A 15,434-nucleotide genomic window follows, 5' to 3' on the forward strand; every position below is an offset into this window, starting at 1 on the left:
CCATGGTGGATTTACGTCTCTAAATATACATGAATCTTTTTACTTTAAAAACTCCCAAACTACTGGAGGCACAGATTTACACCAAATTACAAAAGCTTTCTTTCTGGCTCAAGATGTAGCTTTCTACCCAATTTGGTGTAATTCATTTACAAATACAAATACTGTAGTCATATCTAAAATCATTATGGGAAATTGCATGGGGAACATGCATTTTGGGACTGTAGGAAGCTGGCTCTGTATATACTATATCAAAATGAGATATAGGGGGTCATTCTGACCCTGGCGGTCATGGACCGCCAGGGCCAACGACCGCGGAAGCACCGCCAACGGGCTGGCGGTGCTTCTGGGGCCATTCTGACCGCGGCGGTGCAGCCGCGGTCAGAAAAAGGAAACCGGCGGTTTCCCGCCGGTTTCCCGCGGCCCCATGGGGATTCCGACCCCCTTCCCGCCATCCTGTTTCTGGTGGTTTTCACCGCCAGAAACAGGATGGCGGGAACGGGTGTCGTGGGGCCCCTGGGGGCCCCTGCAGTGCCCATGCCACTGACATGGGCACTGCAGGGGCCTCCTAACAGGGCCCCACATTGATTTTCAGTGTCTGCTTGGCAGACACTGAAAATCGCGACGGGTGCAACTGCACTCGTCGCACACCAGCAACTCCGCCGGCTCCATTCGGAGCCGGCATCCTCGTTGCTGGTGCTTTCCCGCTGGGCGGGCGGGCGGCCTTTTGGCGGTCACCCGCCAGCCCAGCGGGAAAGCCAGAATGACCGCCGCGGTCTTTTGACCGCGGTGAGGTCTTCTGACGGCGGAACTTTGGCGGGCGGCCTCTGCCGCCCGCCAAAGTTGGAATGACCCCCATAGTGTGCACAGAGACCAGGGGTTCCCCAAGATGCTTGACAGAGGCAATAATAGATAATACTAATGCTCTATTTGTGGTAGTGTGTTCCAGCATTTAGACTTATCAGAGGGTAGTGATAAGCATTTGTTGTACACACACAAGCAATAGAAGAAGCACACACTCAATGACTTAACTCCAGACCAATAGGATTTTAGATAGAAAAATATATTTTTGCTTCTTTATTACTAGAACCACAAGATTCACTTCAGAAGTAAATACTGTTTCAGGTAAGTACTTAGCATAGACATCAAAGTAACTTTGTTTCACTTTAGTCAATGAAACAGTTTTTAATAGAGAATATCTATACTAGAAGTGGACACAGCATTTTCGGAACAGTTTTGGGGGAAGAAAATAAAGTACAGTTTTAGAGGTAAGTACACAACTTACAGTTCCAGTCTCTGGGTTATAGGTAGTCCACTGTTAGGGGTTCAAGTCAACCCCAAACACCAACCACCAGCAACACGAGGCCTGCCGGGTGCAGAGGTCAAAGTTGAGCAATTTTAACGTGGGCTCCTATGGAGACAGGAGGTATTTGGAAATTGGTCTGCCAGCAGGTAAGTACCCATGGCTTGAAGGGCAGACCAGGGGGGAATAGAGGAGCACAGGGCCCCAAGTAGGCACCAATCCCACACCCTCAACGGCACTGGGGCAGCCAGGTGCAGGGCGCAAACAGGGCGTCGGGTTTCCAATGAAAGTCTATGAGGAGACCCTGGGGCCACTTATGTGCTGCTGGCGAGGTACGGCATGATGCCTCAGGCACACCACCGGTCGGACTGCTGATCGTCGCTGCTCCGGGGGTCGATTTCTCTAAGGCCTGGGGCTGCGGGTGCAGTAGGTCGTTTGGCATCGGTTATCTTCGTCCAGGGCAGTCGTGGTCGGAGGGGGTCCTTGGGATTCCCTCTGCAGGTGTCATCGTAGAGGGGTGGAGAGGTCAACCCAGGGTGGGCACTTGGTTGCTGTCACCTGGAGGTCCTCTCTGGTTGGTTGGGCCACCTGGACTTGGGCCATGGGCATCTGATGCAGAGTGGTTTAGGACTCACGCTTCTGGAGTGAGGCAGGAGTCCTTTAGAAGAGGTCTCTTCTTTTCTTCTTTCGACAGGGCCGCTGTCCACGGGAGTTCTTCATCCTCTGTGATGCAGGCAGTCCTCTGGAGGTTTTTCAGAGGGTCACTGGACCTGCAGGATGCGTCGTGTTTCTTCTGCTTGTTGTCTTCTTTCCTTCTCTGCTGGGGTTTCATCTAAACAGTCCTTCTTCTTCTTGCGAGGTCATCAGGAATCTGACTAGCTTGGCTCAGGGAGCCCTTAAATAAAACATTTAGGGGCATTTTTAGGGACCCAGAGGTCAGTAGCCAATGGCTACTGTCCCTGAGGGTGGCTACACCCTTCCTGTGCCCACTCCTTTTGGGGAGTGGGCACATTCCTAACCTTATTGGTCCCCGTCCTCCAAACTAAGATGGAGGATTCTGCATGGATGGGGTCACTTCAGCTCTTGACACCTTAGGGGTGGTCCTGGCTGAGGTGGTGACTCCTGCTTGTTTTTCATAATTATCCCTCTGGACTTGCCTCCAAAAGTGGGGGCTTTCTCTGGGGGCTGGGCATCTCCACTAGCTGGAGTGCCCTGGGGCATTGCAACACGAAGCCTGAGCCTTTGAGGCTCACCGCTAGGTGTTGCAGATCCTGCAGGGGGGAGCTGTGAAGCACCTCCACCCAGAGCAGGTTTTGTTTCTGGCCTCAGAGAGCACAAAGGCTCTCAGCCCATGGGGTCAGAAACTCATCTCTCAGTGGCAGGCTGGCACAGACCAGTCAGTCCTGCACAGAAGGATTGGGTAAGATACAGGGGCATCTCTAAGATACCTTCTGTGTGCATTTTTTAGTAAATCTAACAGTGGCATAGGTGGAGTTTATTATTCTGAGAAGTTTGATAACAAACTTTCCAGTATTGAGTGTAGCCATTATGGAACTGTGGAGTTTGTTTTGACAAACTCCCAGACCATATATCTAATATGGCCCCACTGCACTTGCAATGTCTAAGAATGGACTTAGACACCGTAGGGGCATAGTACTCATGCAGCAATGCCCTCACCTGTGGTACACTGCACTCTGCATTAGGGCTGTAAGGCCTGCTAGATGGGTAACTTACCTATCCCACAGGCAGTGTTTTGTGTGCATGGCATCCTGAGGGGGATGCCATGTCGACTTTGCCTTTTCTCCCCACCAACACACACAATCTGCACTGGCAATGTGTATGTGTTAGGTGAGGGGTCCCTTAGGGTTGCACAACACAAGCTACAGCCCTTAGGGACCTTCCCTGGTCACAAGGCCCTTCATACCTCTGGTACCTTTTACAAGGGACTTATCTGCATGCCAGAGGAGTGGCAATTGTGGAAACAATGATACATTTTTAGGGAAAGAACTCTGGTGCTCATGCTTCAGTTGGCCAGGGAAAGACGCCCGATGATTTATAAGAACATTTTTCCAGATTACACTCCAAGTGTGCAGGCGGTGCATAGGGCCTTCCTGCCGATTAAATGCTCACTTAGTTTGACTGACGCTAGATTTTCTCTTATTTATCCTGCGAAGCTCCGAGTACAGCATGGGGGCACATTACATTTCTTCACGGATCCGAAGTTGGTGGCTACATTTTTTAAAACGATTCCCCAAAGGTCTGTGACTGTGAGTGCGGATGACCCTGGAGCTGAACGTGCAGTCCTAAGTGACAATGATTAAATGAACATGGGTGCTGGAAGATCAGTTGGTCTAGATAATTACAAGGGAGCGCTGCTACAGTACCCCTTTTTTTTTCTCACTTGCCGCTCTGACATGACACCTGTTTTTGGGCCCTTTGCCCTCCCTCCCCTGTCCTTGTTTGGATGGTGGGTTGGGTGGCTAGCCTTACGTCCCTTGGATGAGTCCTGTCACTGTGTTATGGGTTTTCGGTTGATTTTCTGTGGGTCTGGGGGGATGGATCCTAGCTTTGACCCGTTTTTGGGGTCTGCATGGGTGGGGGGGTGGGTCTGTTCACAACTTGTTTTCTTGTTTCCTTGTTCTTTCTCTTCTGCTTACTCTGTCTACGTGCGGCTGACGGGCGTGAGGGGATGGCATGGTGGTATGGAGTTTTGGCTTGGATGCTTCGATGGCGCTGGGGAGGGTGACGTTAATTCGCTGTCTCACCTGGAATGTGCGTGGCTTGAATGATGGACGCAAGGTGAGGCTCGTGTCTGCTTATGCTAAGCGGCAGAATATAGATATATGTATGCTGCAGGAGACTCATTTGGTGACGGCTACGCTGAATCGCTTGAAAGCTGGATGGATTGGTGAATGTCATGGTGCGTTTTTTTTGTGGTATGCAAGGGGCGTGGAGATCCTACTGCGTAGGGGGCTGCAATGGCACACCCAGCCGGTAATAGTGGATCCAAATGGACGCTATGTTTTGTTGAGTGGAACGCTACTGGATAGGCCTTGCAGGCTTGTCTCAGTCTATGGCCCTCATGTTGATGACCCTGAATGTTTCTGCGGGGCCTGATGCTTGGTCAACTCCATGGGTGGTGGTGCTGTGATTTGGGGAGGAGATTTTAATGTGGTCCTTGATCCAGAGAGGGATCAGGAAAGTTTGTCCAGGGTGCGACACTCCCCTGCTGCTAATGCTTTGTCTACTGTCATGACTGACGGCGTCTTGGTTGATATATGGAGGGCAAAACATGGGAATAAGAGGGAGGGCACATGTGTCAACTATGTGCATAATAGCTGGTCCCATATAGACTGCTGGCTGGACACGCGAGATGTGGAACTCTGGACACGGTTGGTGGAACATATGGCCCGAAATCCGTTGGTTAATTCCCCGGTCACGTTGGAGTTGACGGTGCCTGGGGGGCCGAGCCCCGCCTTTACTTGGCGTCTGCCTCCTGGGGCACTCCGGGATGCGGTGTTCCACGAGGAGGTTCGTGAGGCCATCACTCTTTTCCTTGACGAGAACAGTGGGTCGGTGAACTCTGCCGGGACAATTTGGGAGGCCTTTAAGGTGGTCATTCGTGGAGTGTGTCTTTCAAAGCAACACAGGGTGCTACAATCGCTGCGGCGATAGCTGGCTGATTTGGAAGCACGAATTGCGGAGCTGGAGTTGAAACTAGTGACAGATTGGTCTGGCAACACGATGGCGGCTCTGCTGAGTGCGGTATCTCTGTGTGAGGAAGCCTCCCTGCGTGAAGTTTGTTTTTTGGGAAAGTACGCCGGGGCGAGACGCTATGGCGAGGGAGATAGGACCGGACGCACGTTGGCGAATATGCTACGTAAGCCCTGGGCTAGCAGCTATATCACCAAAATAGATGGGTTGGAGGGTGAACGCATAGCAGGAACGGATGGAGTTATGAAGGTTTTTAATAAATTCTTTACAGATCTGTACTCTGCACCCACTGAGTTGAATGGTGACGCTGCTCAGGATTATTTCTCCGAGATCAGTTTGCTCTGGTTTGACGATGTGCATAGAGCTTATTTTGACACACCTTTCTATGTGGAGGAGGTGAAAGCAGCAATTAGCGGCTTGCCCGGTGATAAGTCCCCAGGACTGGATGGATTGACCCCTGCATTCTACAAAGAATACTCTGATATTCTAGCTCCTCATCTGTTGGACGTTTATGCTGAGGCGATGGAGACTGGGACTCTTCCTGCCACCCTCCGGTATGCGCTAATTGTTACGATCCTTAGGCCCGGCATAGACCCACTTATCTGCGATTCGTATCACCCACTCTCTATGATTAACGTAGATAATACAATTTTGGCCAAGATGATAGTGGCGCGCATGCAGCCGTTGATGCCAAGGTTGGTGCTACCTGACCATTCTGGATTTGTGCCGGGGCGGTCGACGACGCATAATCTGCGAACGTTCTTTGCAGTCGTGGGCGAGCTTGTGGCGGAGGAGGAGACTGCGGCAGTGTTTTTGGATGCTACAAAGGCGTTCGACTCACTGGCGTGGAAATATTTATTTGCGTTACTTGACAGGGTGGGCCTGAGCGCGCGATTCGTGAAACTGATTTGATTGCTGTATACGGATCCTGTCGCTCGACTACGGCTGAATGCCAGTATATATGACCCCTTCCCAGTGGCCCGGGGGACCCCCTGTCCCTGCTACTTTTTGCAATAGTGATGGAGCCGCTTGAGGGCTTTCTGCGACAACACCATAATAAAAGAGGGATGCCGTTCCGGCAGCGGCCTATGCTGATTTCGATGTATTCTGACGACATTGCGTTGTATGTTCGAGAGGCGAGTAACAATCTAGATGTTCTGCTTAATGAGATTGTTCGGTTTGGCGCCTTCTCTGGTATAGTGATCAACTGGTCAAAGTCGCTTGTGCTGCCTCTTACTGCGGGATGGCAAGCTTTTTGTCCCGGTATCCTATTGAGTGGGCGAGTGGTCCGGTCAGATATTTAGGAATCTGGCTGAGCTGTGACGTTGAAACGCTTTGGTTGGCTAATTATGGCAGACTTGTGGCTTGGCTGGAAGACAGGATCGAGGTGTAGCGTTCGCTGCCACTTTCGCTTATAGGGTGCATTGCAATTGCCAAGATGGTCGTGCTGCCAAAATTTCTGTATTTATTTGTGAATCTTCATCTGGTACTTACTGCTGGTTTTTTGCGGCGCCTCCGCTCGGCTCTGATATGACTGGTCTGGGTGGGCGGACAGCCCAGGATCGGCCTGTGTGCTACTTACCGCATCTCACGCCTGAGAGCGACGCGGCGTGGCCGGATAGGCTGCTGCGGGTCCTTGGGTGCTTGTCTCGGCCCAGGTCTCCTGGTGTGGATTCAGTGGTGTGTACCTCCATAGCTTGGGTGGCTTTGTTGCACCGGTCTGGGATACGCGTGCCCTTTGCTCCTGCGATGCTGGTGCCAGATGTTGCCGATGAGAGGATGTCCCGGGATGTGCGGTTGCGGGACTTCCTCAATGGCTTGTGCCTGTCTTCTTTAGGAGACTGGTTTGAGGGGGGTTGATCTCCCCGGAGACGGCACTTGGAGATGGAGCTGATAACACTTTGCACCGGTTATATGTCTTGCGTATCAGTGTGATGCTCCTCATCCAATTTACGGGTCTCCCAGCGACCCCGATGATCTGTCAGGAGCTGGAGGTGTTGTGGTGTGTGCAGTCGCCGCGTAAACTCATTACTAAGCTGTATGGCTGCTTGCAGGAACAACAGAGTGGCTTTGTCATGTCTGCTAAAGCCAGGTGGGAAATAGATCTCAGGGAGGACATTTCTGAAGAAGCGTGGAAGAAATGCTCTGCGCACATGAGAGCACTGTCACCGAATTATCGGCTGTGGCTTATTCATTTTAAATTCTTACATCGCTTATATTACACCCCACGAGGTCTCTATGCTATGGGGCTGTGCGTGGATGCTAACTGTGAAAGGTGTCATGCCCCAATGCTGATTTTCTGCACTTGGGGTGACATTGTGGGGAGGTGCGTGACTTTGGGCTGGAAGTGATGCATGTGATTGTGGCGATTACTGGCTTGGATCTGCCCCTCTACGCTGGTGCTGCTTGGACTGGTGGACGGAGTGCCGTCTGCTTTGCGTAGAATGTTGGGCCTGCTGCTGCTTCTGGCTAAGTGCAGAGTGGCGATGTGCTAAGTTTGTTTGCTGGGATAGATGACTGTGCTGCCCGTGTCCCTTTCTGCCGCCCTTTTCCTCTCTTGCTGGTTGCAGATCTGTTCTTTTTAGTCCTGGGAGCGTGGTAGCATTTTGCCTCTATCTTTGAGGCGTGTTTCCAATGTTAATCCCATTGGCTAGCACATGTTGTGTTTGATGGAACCTGGTGCATTGAGTACGATGGGGAATATTTCCCCTGCTATATCCTATCATTGGCTGACTGAGAGACATTTAATGATTGGACATTGCCTGGATTATCTGTGTATGCATTTGCACTGCTCCTGGGGCTTTGTTGTTTCATGTTTATCTAAAATTGAATAAATAAATTACAAAATAAAAAAAAAGAACATTGGTGCTGGGGCCTAGTTAGCAGGATTTCAGCACTCTCAAGTCAATTCAGCATCAATATCAAGCAGAAAATGGGTGGTAACTGCAACAAGGGCCATTTTCCTACAGGGACCCACCCTTTTACTCAGTCTACACTTATGGGATCCCCTGACACTTTGCAGAGAGCAGATGAAACTATTTAAAAAAATGTTGTGAAAATTCGTCAAATGGTGCCACAGTTATTAGCCAAACAAAAAATACTTTTCTATGGAAACTAGGTCCTAAGTATAAATACCTACTGGCCGTAGGTAATATATACATATATATTTGGCTCTCCATAGCTCCAGTCAAGATTGGAGTGGGCGTACTCTCACTGAAATGATACATCATGTTTATATTACACACATGTACTCTCTTATATATTTATTTATATAAAACACCATCACTTACCTAGTTCCACCAATCCCATGATGAGCAGATTAAGCATTTCCTTCTCCTGGTCAATTATATCAGCTCAGTAGTGTGTCAACTTTTTCTAGGGGTGAGGGACCCCGGTTTGGGGGCATGCTTCACTGCTGTCTTCCACACCACACCTTGCTGTCTGCTAGGTTGTAGCCCTTCCCGAGCCTGTTGCCTATCGCTAGTATGAGGGGGAGGTGGCACTGCACAAAAAACAATTAGCATTGACATTTCTGCCTTGCTGAAAATGTGCTGAAAATGTGGCAGATTTTACCCTCCTAACGCCACCTTTGATACACGGGTTGCAGGAGTCACAGAAGGAAGCACTGTCTGCCTCTGCAATAGCTGGGAAGGGCCAGTGACAAACTACCACGAAGGGAAGACAATGTAGAAAAAAGAGGAGATGTGGACCAGAATGGGGTGGATCAAGATTGATGGAGCCTATGAAGCATGAAACAGGACGGAGAGGTAGACAGGTGCAGGCTAGAGTTAAACAAAAGGGATGTGTGCTTGCACAATGCAGACTACAATTTGTACAGTGTTTTGTACCCAAAATGCACCTTCTGCATAATTTGTTTGACACAAGACATTGGAAATGAATCTAGTGTACTTGTTGGAAAATGGGTTATTGGTAAGGGCAGGTAAGTACCTACACTTAGCAATAGGCCACTAACCTCCACTTAGGTCCAGTTAGGTCTCAGTAAATTAAATCCAGCTCAACCCTTGGTAGCTTGGCAACGAGCGACAAGGCTTAACTTAGGAGACACAGTGTAAAGCATTCAAATATCACAAAACAGTAATTTAAAACACAGGAAACAGTTTAGAAATCAAAAATCAATTTAGAAAAATAGGTTATATTTTTATCTTTAAAATGACACAAAAACGAATAAAGTCGGATAAGGGGAACCGGAAATATGAATTTTTAAAGAATTATTGTTTTCTAGCGCCTAGGAAAAAAAGCGCCAATCTGGTCATCTGGTCGTACCTCGACTGGGGAAAAGTCAAAGTTTAAGGCCGACCGCGATGGAGCCTGGCTCGGCTACAGCCGGCGGGAGGCCTCGGTTACCTTAGGACTTAGTCGTTTTTCTGAAGATTTTCTTCAGCGGGACGAACCTGCCAGTCCAATCCGACCTCCTAGAACTCTTCCTCGGGTACGCGTCGCAGGAGCCCTCGGTGGAGATTTTTACCATCAGACTTAGTCGTTTATTCGAGGTGAAAACCCTTCGACCGGGCAAAACCTGGATCTTGATTCGACGTACTTGGAGCCCTCCTCGGATACGCTGGCTGGGAGGTCCCGGTCAACTTCCTACGTTTGGACTTAGTCTCTTTTTTGAAGATTTTCTTCACCGGGACAAAGCTGCAAGTCAGGCCAGGTCGAGGTTGAGGCAAGACGGCTAGAGTTGCCGTGGCGGGTCGGTCCACCTATGGAGCTTTTTTCAAAAAGTTCTCCAAAGTTCTCCAAACTTCTGGATCTTCTTCTAGATGTTCTTTTAAGGTTCTTTTGGGCTCCACAGCTCACCCCAAGGTTCCAGAAGCAAACTCCTTCTTGGCCACTGGGCAATGGTCAGTTGGTTGATTTCTTCAGGAGTTGGTGCAGGGGACTCTGGTTAGCAATTTTTCACCTGTAGCAAACCTTCTTGAACCAGTTGAAGCTAGGCAAAGTCCTTCTTGTGGTGAAGCCCAAGTGTGCAGCTGGTGCAGTCCTTCAGAGTGCAGGTTCCAGGTGCAGGCCAGGGGTCCAGCAGGGCAGTCCTTCTTCTCCTGTAGTTCTTCCTTGTGGGAATCTGATGGGGATCTGAAGTGTGGGTGCAGGTCTACCAGTTTTATCCCTGCTCCTGGGTGACAAACAGGGGGGTCCTGGTTCTCCAATCAGGGGCAGGGTCCTTCCCCCTGTGATGACCACTTCCTGGGAAGTGTGGCAAAAATCAATCCCAGGGAGCAACATTCCTCAAAAATGTATCATGGCTGAAAGTGATTTTTGGAGGTTACATCACCCACTGGTGTGGCTAAAAATCCCAAACACACCCCTCTCCTGCCCTCTCCTAATCTAATCAAGGGGGCACCTAATTGTCTGGGTTTGCGGGATGTGGGGGTGTTGCTGGGTTGCTCTAAATGTCCTTCTCTGCCTTTGAAGACCAGTTTGGCAGCCCTCCCCCTTCCTGCTCCACCATCTGCTGAGGGGAGATCTCCTGCGACAGGCACATCTCTTTGTGTAAAGCCAGGCCACTTCACAGCTCATCAAGGCAGCCTGGCCAATCAGAGCACAGCAGCAAAATCACTGCAGGGCTGAAGTTGGCAACTTTTCAGGTAAAGTTTAAAACTCTTTACCTGAACAACCTATATTCAATCCCACAACTAGAAGTTGTGGGATTTATTATAACAATTAATTTGATACGAAACTCATGGTATCTGTTACTTAAGGAGTCTTTTAAAATTAAAATAAAGTCTCCCCATTCTAGCCTATGGGGGCCATTCACTACAATGAGGGAAAAACGAATTTGGCTGTTTTACCTCACCAGGGCTTATAAAACTATTTTTATAAGGTCCCTGCTTATAGTTACATGGCACCCAGCCCTAGGGGCACATAGGGCACACCTTAGGGGTGACTTATATGTAAAAATAAGGTAGTTTAAGACTTTGGAACTACTTTTAATTATAGGTAGGTTAACTTTGCCAATTATAATTAGCCTAATTTGCATATCCACTTTACACAGAGCACTGGCCCTGGGACTGGTAAGCAGTACCCAGGGCACCGCCAAGAGTCAGTAACCACCAGTACCTGTCCAAAATGTTTCGAGGTGACCAGGGCAAAAAGGAGGACTTTCCTACATTACTTATGCATAATTTTGCCATGAACCTATGAAAGGAAATTACAAAAATGCTGCACATCAAAAGTTATGTTGTCATACGCTTATAGTTTTAGGTACGTTCAAGCTGTGGTCTTTGAAGCCTTTTAAACAGGTTTATGAACTACATATAGAGCACCATAAGTCAATATTATGGCTTCCATCATCTTCACCAAAACTCTGTTCAACATAGTGTTATTTGTATGGGATGTTTTTGGTGCCTGCAAAACAGCCAGTTGATGCCATTGCTCATTGTGATGGTTTGGTGAGGGAAGAAAGGTGCAGAGCAGGGGCGGCTCCTTTGCTAATTCAGAGGAGCGTCGCCCTGCTGCTTTTAAGCAAAAGGGGGAGGAAAAATAAAATGATAATAACAAAGCATTATTATCATTTTATTGTTCCTGAGAGCTGGGTTAGGGCAAGGCAGGGATGGGTTGGAGGGAGCTGGAGGAGGGGTGAAGGGAGGAGTGGAGTGTACACAATAAGTATGCATGTCTGTTTTGGCCGGCCGTGTTGGACTAGCTAAACAGACATGCACACTTTGCATTTCTCTGCCTGGATGTATTGAACAGCTGGGTGGATAAAGTGCACAGGCTCCCACTCACTGTGTGAGTGCTGATGCAGGGCACTCACACCAATCATGACGCTGCTGTCATGCTTGTGACAGGAGCGTTATGATTGGCTGGGAGCCTGTGTGCTCCTGGGTAGAGGACGGAGGAAACGCGAATGTGTCTCTGGAAGAAAGGTAAGTGTTTTTTTTTATTTCTTTATTTTTCTATCCTACCTCCCCACCACACCCGTTCAGGGGCAGCCACTACTGTTGCAGAGGCAAGCAGGTTCCACAAACGTCCTACTTCAAATCAGAGAGGGTGGAATATTGCTATGTCTGGAAGCAAAATAAAACACAAATGAACAATACACTGCTACTATCCTCACCAAAATATTGATCTTGACACATATCCATATATATGAAAACAAAGCTTATTTATTCCATTAGACCTGCGTCCTGACAATGTGTTAAAATGTTACCTTTCTCCACCGTCTTTTAAAGTTGGCTTTTCTGACATTGAGAAGGGAACCTCATGCTGTATAAAAGGCTGTCCCAGAGGACATACATTTTTACAGATAAGGAGTTAAACTGTGATTCCCCTAATGGCACACCAGAGTACTCCTTGCATGCAGTTTGCATCACACTCTTAATTCATACATGTGTTCAGTGATGAAGTGGAAGGAAACACTCACACCATTACAATTTCGGATGCTCCTGTTAAATCATTCATGTTTGCAGTAATACTTTCTACAGTATGTTGTTGTAGTCAGCTTAGAGATCAGAGTGTAGTATTACTTCAAATCCCACTTAAAAAAGGAATCAAAAGGCTCAAAGTAGCACAACACAATGAGTAGACTCACATTATACACATTTCAGTGTATAAGGTGTGTGAAGATGTATAGTTAGAAATTAAGGGGCACCAGATTTACTATAACCAAATTCAAAAAGGTTGCTTTTTATTTTACAAAACGCAACCGAAGTTGCCTTCCTGCATCAAAGAAGCTCAGTCAACAAGTGTTTCTTGACTTACCTCACTTCATTATGTACAAAACCATAAAGAAAATGTACTTAAGATAAAAAGAAACCACAACCCTGTATATAGTACATTTCATTTAAAAAATAAAATCAACATCAGTACCAATTGAAATCTAAATTGTTAAAGATGCATGTTATGCTTCAGTCAAATTCTTGAGTAATAATTTACTTTATGACCGTATGGTGATGCATGTGCATGCAATACTCAGTCCTGTGGTCGTTGTACTCAAATAAAACATTGGAGCGTAAAGAATCATCACAATATTGCATCCAGTTACTACCAGACAATGCCACACTAAAGAAAATAACATTTGACTCTTAACTTTTTTCCTCCCTTGCACTCCCATCCCATTCCCTCCCATCCTATTCCCTTCCCTTCCCCCTTGTTACATTAATTTCTTCTACTCTCACTCCCTATGCTTTCCTTCCTTACTCAGTTCCATCTAGCCCCCTCTCTTCCTCAACTCTCTTCATCCTTCTTTGATTCTCTACTGTCTTCCATTTTTCCCTCTCACCCCAGTCAAGAGCAAGTGTTCCACTTTTTTAATTCTCTTCATACGAACATTTCTACTTACTGGCAACAAGGTAAATAACCTCTAGTGTTTAATTTTGTGTGCTCAAATGATGAGCATTCTGTCAGCAACAGGCAATAAATAAATAAACACATTCCTTCATTTCTTAGCCACTCATGTTCTCTTTCACTAGATTTTCTCTCTCTGAATTTGCAGCTGGAATAAGAATCTCTAGGTCATCCTGTACCCTCCAGCGATATTTTATTTCACATTTATGCTGCAACATAAACGTGCATGATGCTGTGTGAAGCAAGGTGCGGCGCGATATAGGCATCCATCAGTGCTTTTCTGGTACAAAAAAAAGATCGTTCAGTAATATTTAGAAAATCAAGTCAATTATCTATGCATAAAAATCATCTATGCACAAGCAAAGACCGTGTGGGCAGAAACAAGAATGAAGAGTCCCAAATTTCGTTGCTGAGTGATCTAATGTTTTTTCCTTCTATATACCCACATTTCTGTGGCTACATTGCATTTCTTTAATTCTGAATTTCTTAAACTAGTTCTCTACATGATAACTGGAAACCTCTAAATTCAATTGAGTTCATTTAGCCAAATGGAATATTGAATATTCACAAATAATGAATAAAAATGATCAGCTCCCTATGGAAATACATAAGAAAATGGAAATATTTGTGGAAAGATCATTGTTTACAAAATGTGAATTCTACATCCTACATTGTGCTGAACAGTTGGGCTGATGAAGGGTGATAACCTGAAACCGGTGCTAGGATGCTTGTTTCTGGTCCAGGGAGGAACTGGCCTGGCGGTTTGAGCTGGGCTGTTCCCATGGGGAACAGGGTCAAGACTGATTTGAATATGGCTGGGTCCAAACTGGGGTGGCATGGTGAGAAAAACAATTGATGGATTAAACCCAGATCTGTGACTGGGGTAAATGTTTGATTGGTTCCGCATTCCGTCCATCATTTGTGTTTGTTAACAGTGGTGCAATGGCAGGCATGAATCGGAAAGGACTCATAGGCACTATCGGCCTGATTTAGATGTTGGCAGAGGGGAATAGTCAATCACAAACATGACAGATATCCTGTCCGTTGTATTACGGTCCCCATAAGATATAATGGGATGGTAATATTGCAGACGGGATATCCATCACATTTGTGACAGAGAATTGCCCTCCACCAACATCTAAATCAGGCCCTATATATATATCATATTTCACGAGTGCACGATAATATATCTCAAATGTTGAAATGCAGTAGAGGGTGGAACCGAGGGTGCACAGAGGGCGCATGCGGTAATTGCTCTGCAATTACATTTGCAAATCTGCAATCTGCAAGTTTATTTACAAAGAGGTGCTGGTCACTCAAGGAAGCTCAGTGTTCTACTGGGCTTTTAATTTAGGATACATCTTATCACTACTTAAAATTGTCAAGGCAGTCCGCACCTCAATTCTGTTTTTTTCTCAATAGTGTCCCTAAGTAATACTTGTTCATTTTCACATGAGTCCTTAAGTAAATTGCATTTACTAAACATAGGGTTAAGAAATTGGGTTACAGGTTGACTGGGTATGAGCCCTGTCAAGCAGCAGCAACAATCCTTGTCAGGGTAAAGCACAAGAAAGCCCCAAATTAACCTGTGTTCATCCCCTGGTATCTTGGCCAATAGCTGTCAGGCTTAACTTAGAGGTAATGTGTAAAGTATTTGTGCAACACTTCAAATGATAACACAGTCAAAGCACACAAAAAGGATCCCACTCCATAGTTAGAATTTAATGAAAAAACCTAAACAACAAAATTCCAATCAGTAGAACCAGAAATATTGAATTCTAAAGTTTTAGGTGTAAATATAAAGGGTCAACTGGAGATATTTGGCCATGTTGGATTGGGACAAAGTCACAAGTTCAGGCCGACTCTGATGGAGCATGGATTGGATACAGGGACCCCGATAGGCCAGCCAATTTTTTTTAACCTAAAATCCTGTTTGCAGAGTGTTGCATGGGGTACGTTGAAGATGCACCATCCAGCCAAAATGATGTATCATTTCCGAGATGCAGCAAGTCTGTGGCACAATGTCCTGTTGTGCTGTCATCAAGCATCCGATTGACAGGGCTTGCAATGCAAAGTCCACTGTCGGTAATGTGGCACTCAGCTGGCGATATGT

General features: G+C 46.9%; 1 protein-coding gene across 1 annotated transcript in view; it reads left to right on the forward strand.

Annotated features, from left to right (window-relative positions):
• LOC138258999 (contactin-3-like) overlaps nucleotides 1-15,434 on the forward strand; it is a 1,120,386-nt gene that overhangs the window by 23,185 nt on the left and 1,081,767 nt on the right. The gene's annotated exons all lie outside the window — the stretch shown is intronic.

The sequence above is a fragment of the Pleurodeles waltl genome, chromosome 9 (genome assembly GCF_031143425.1).
Source record: "Pleurodeles waltl isolate 20211129_DDA chromosome 9, aPleWal1.hap1.20221129, whole genome shotgun sequence".
Lineage (NCBI taxonomy): Eukaryota > Metazoa > Chordata > Amphibia > Caudata > Salamandridae > Pleurodeles > Pleurodeles waltl.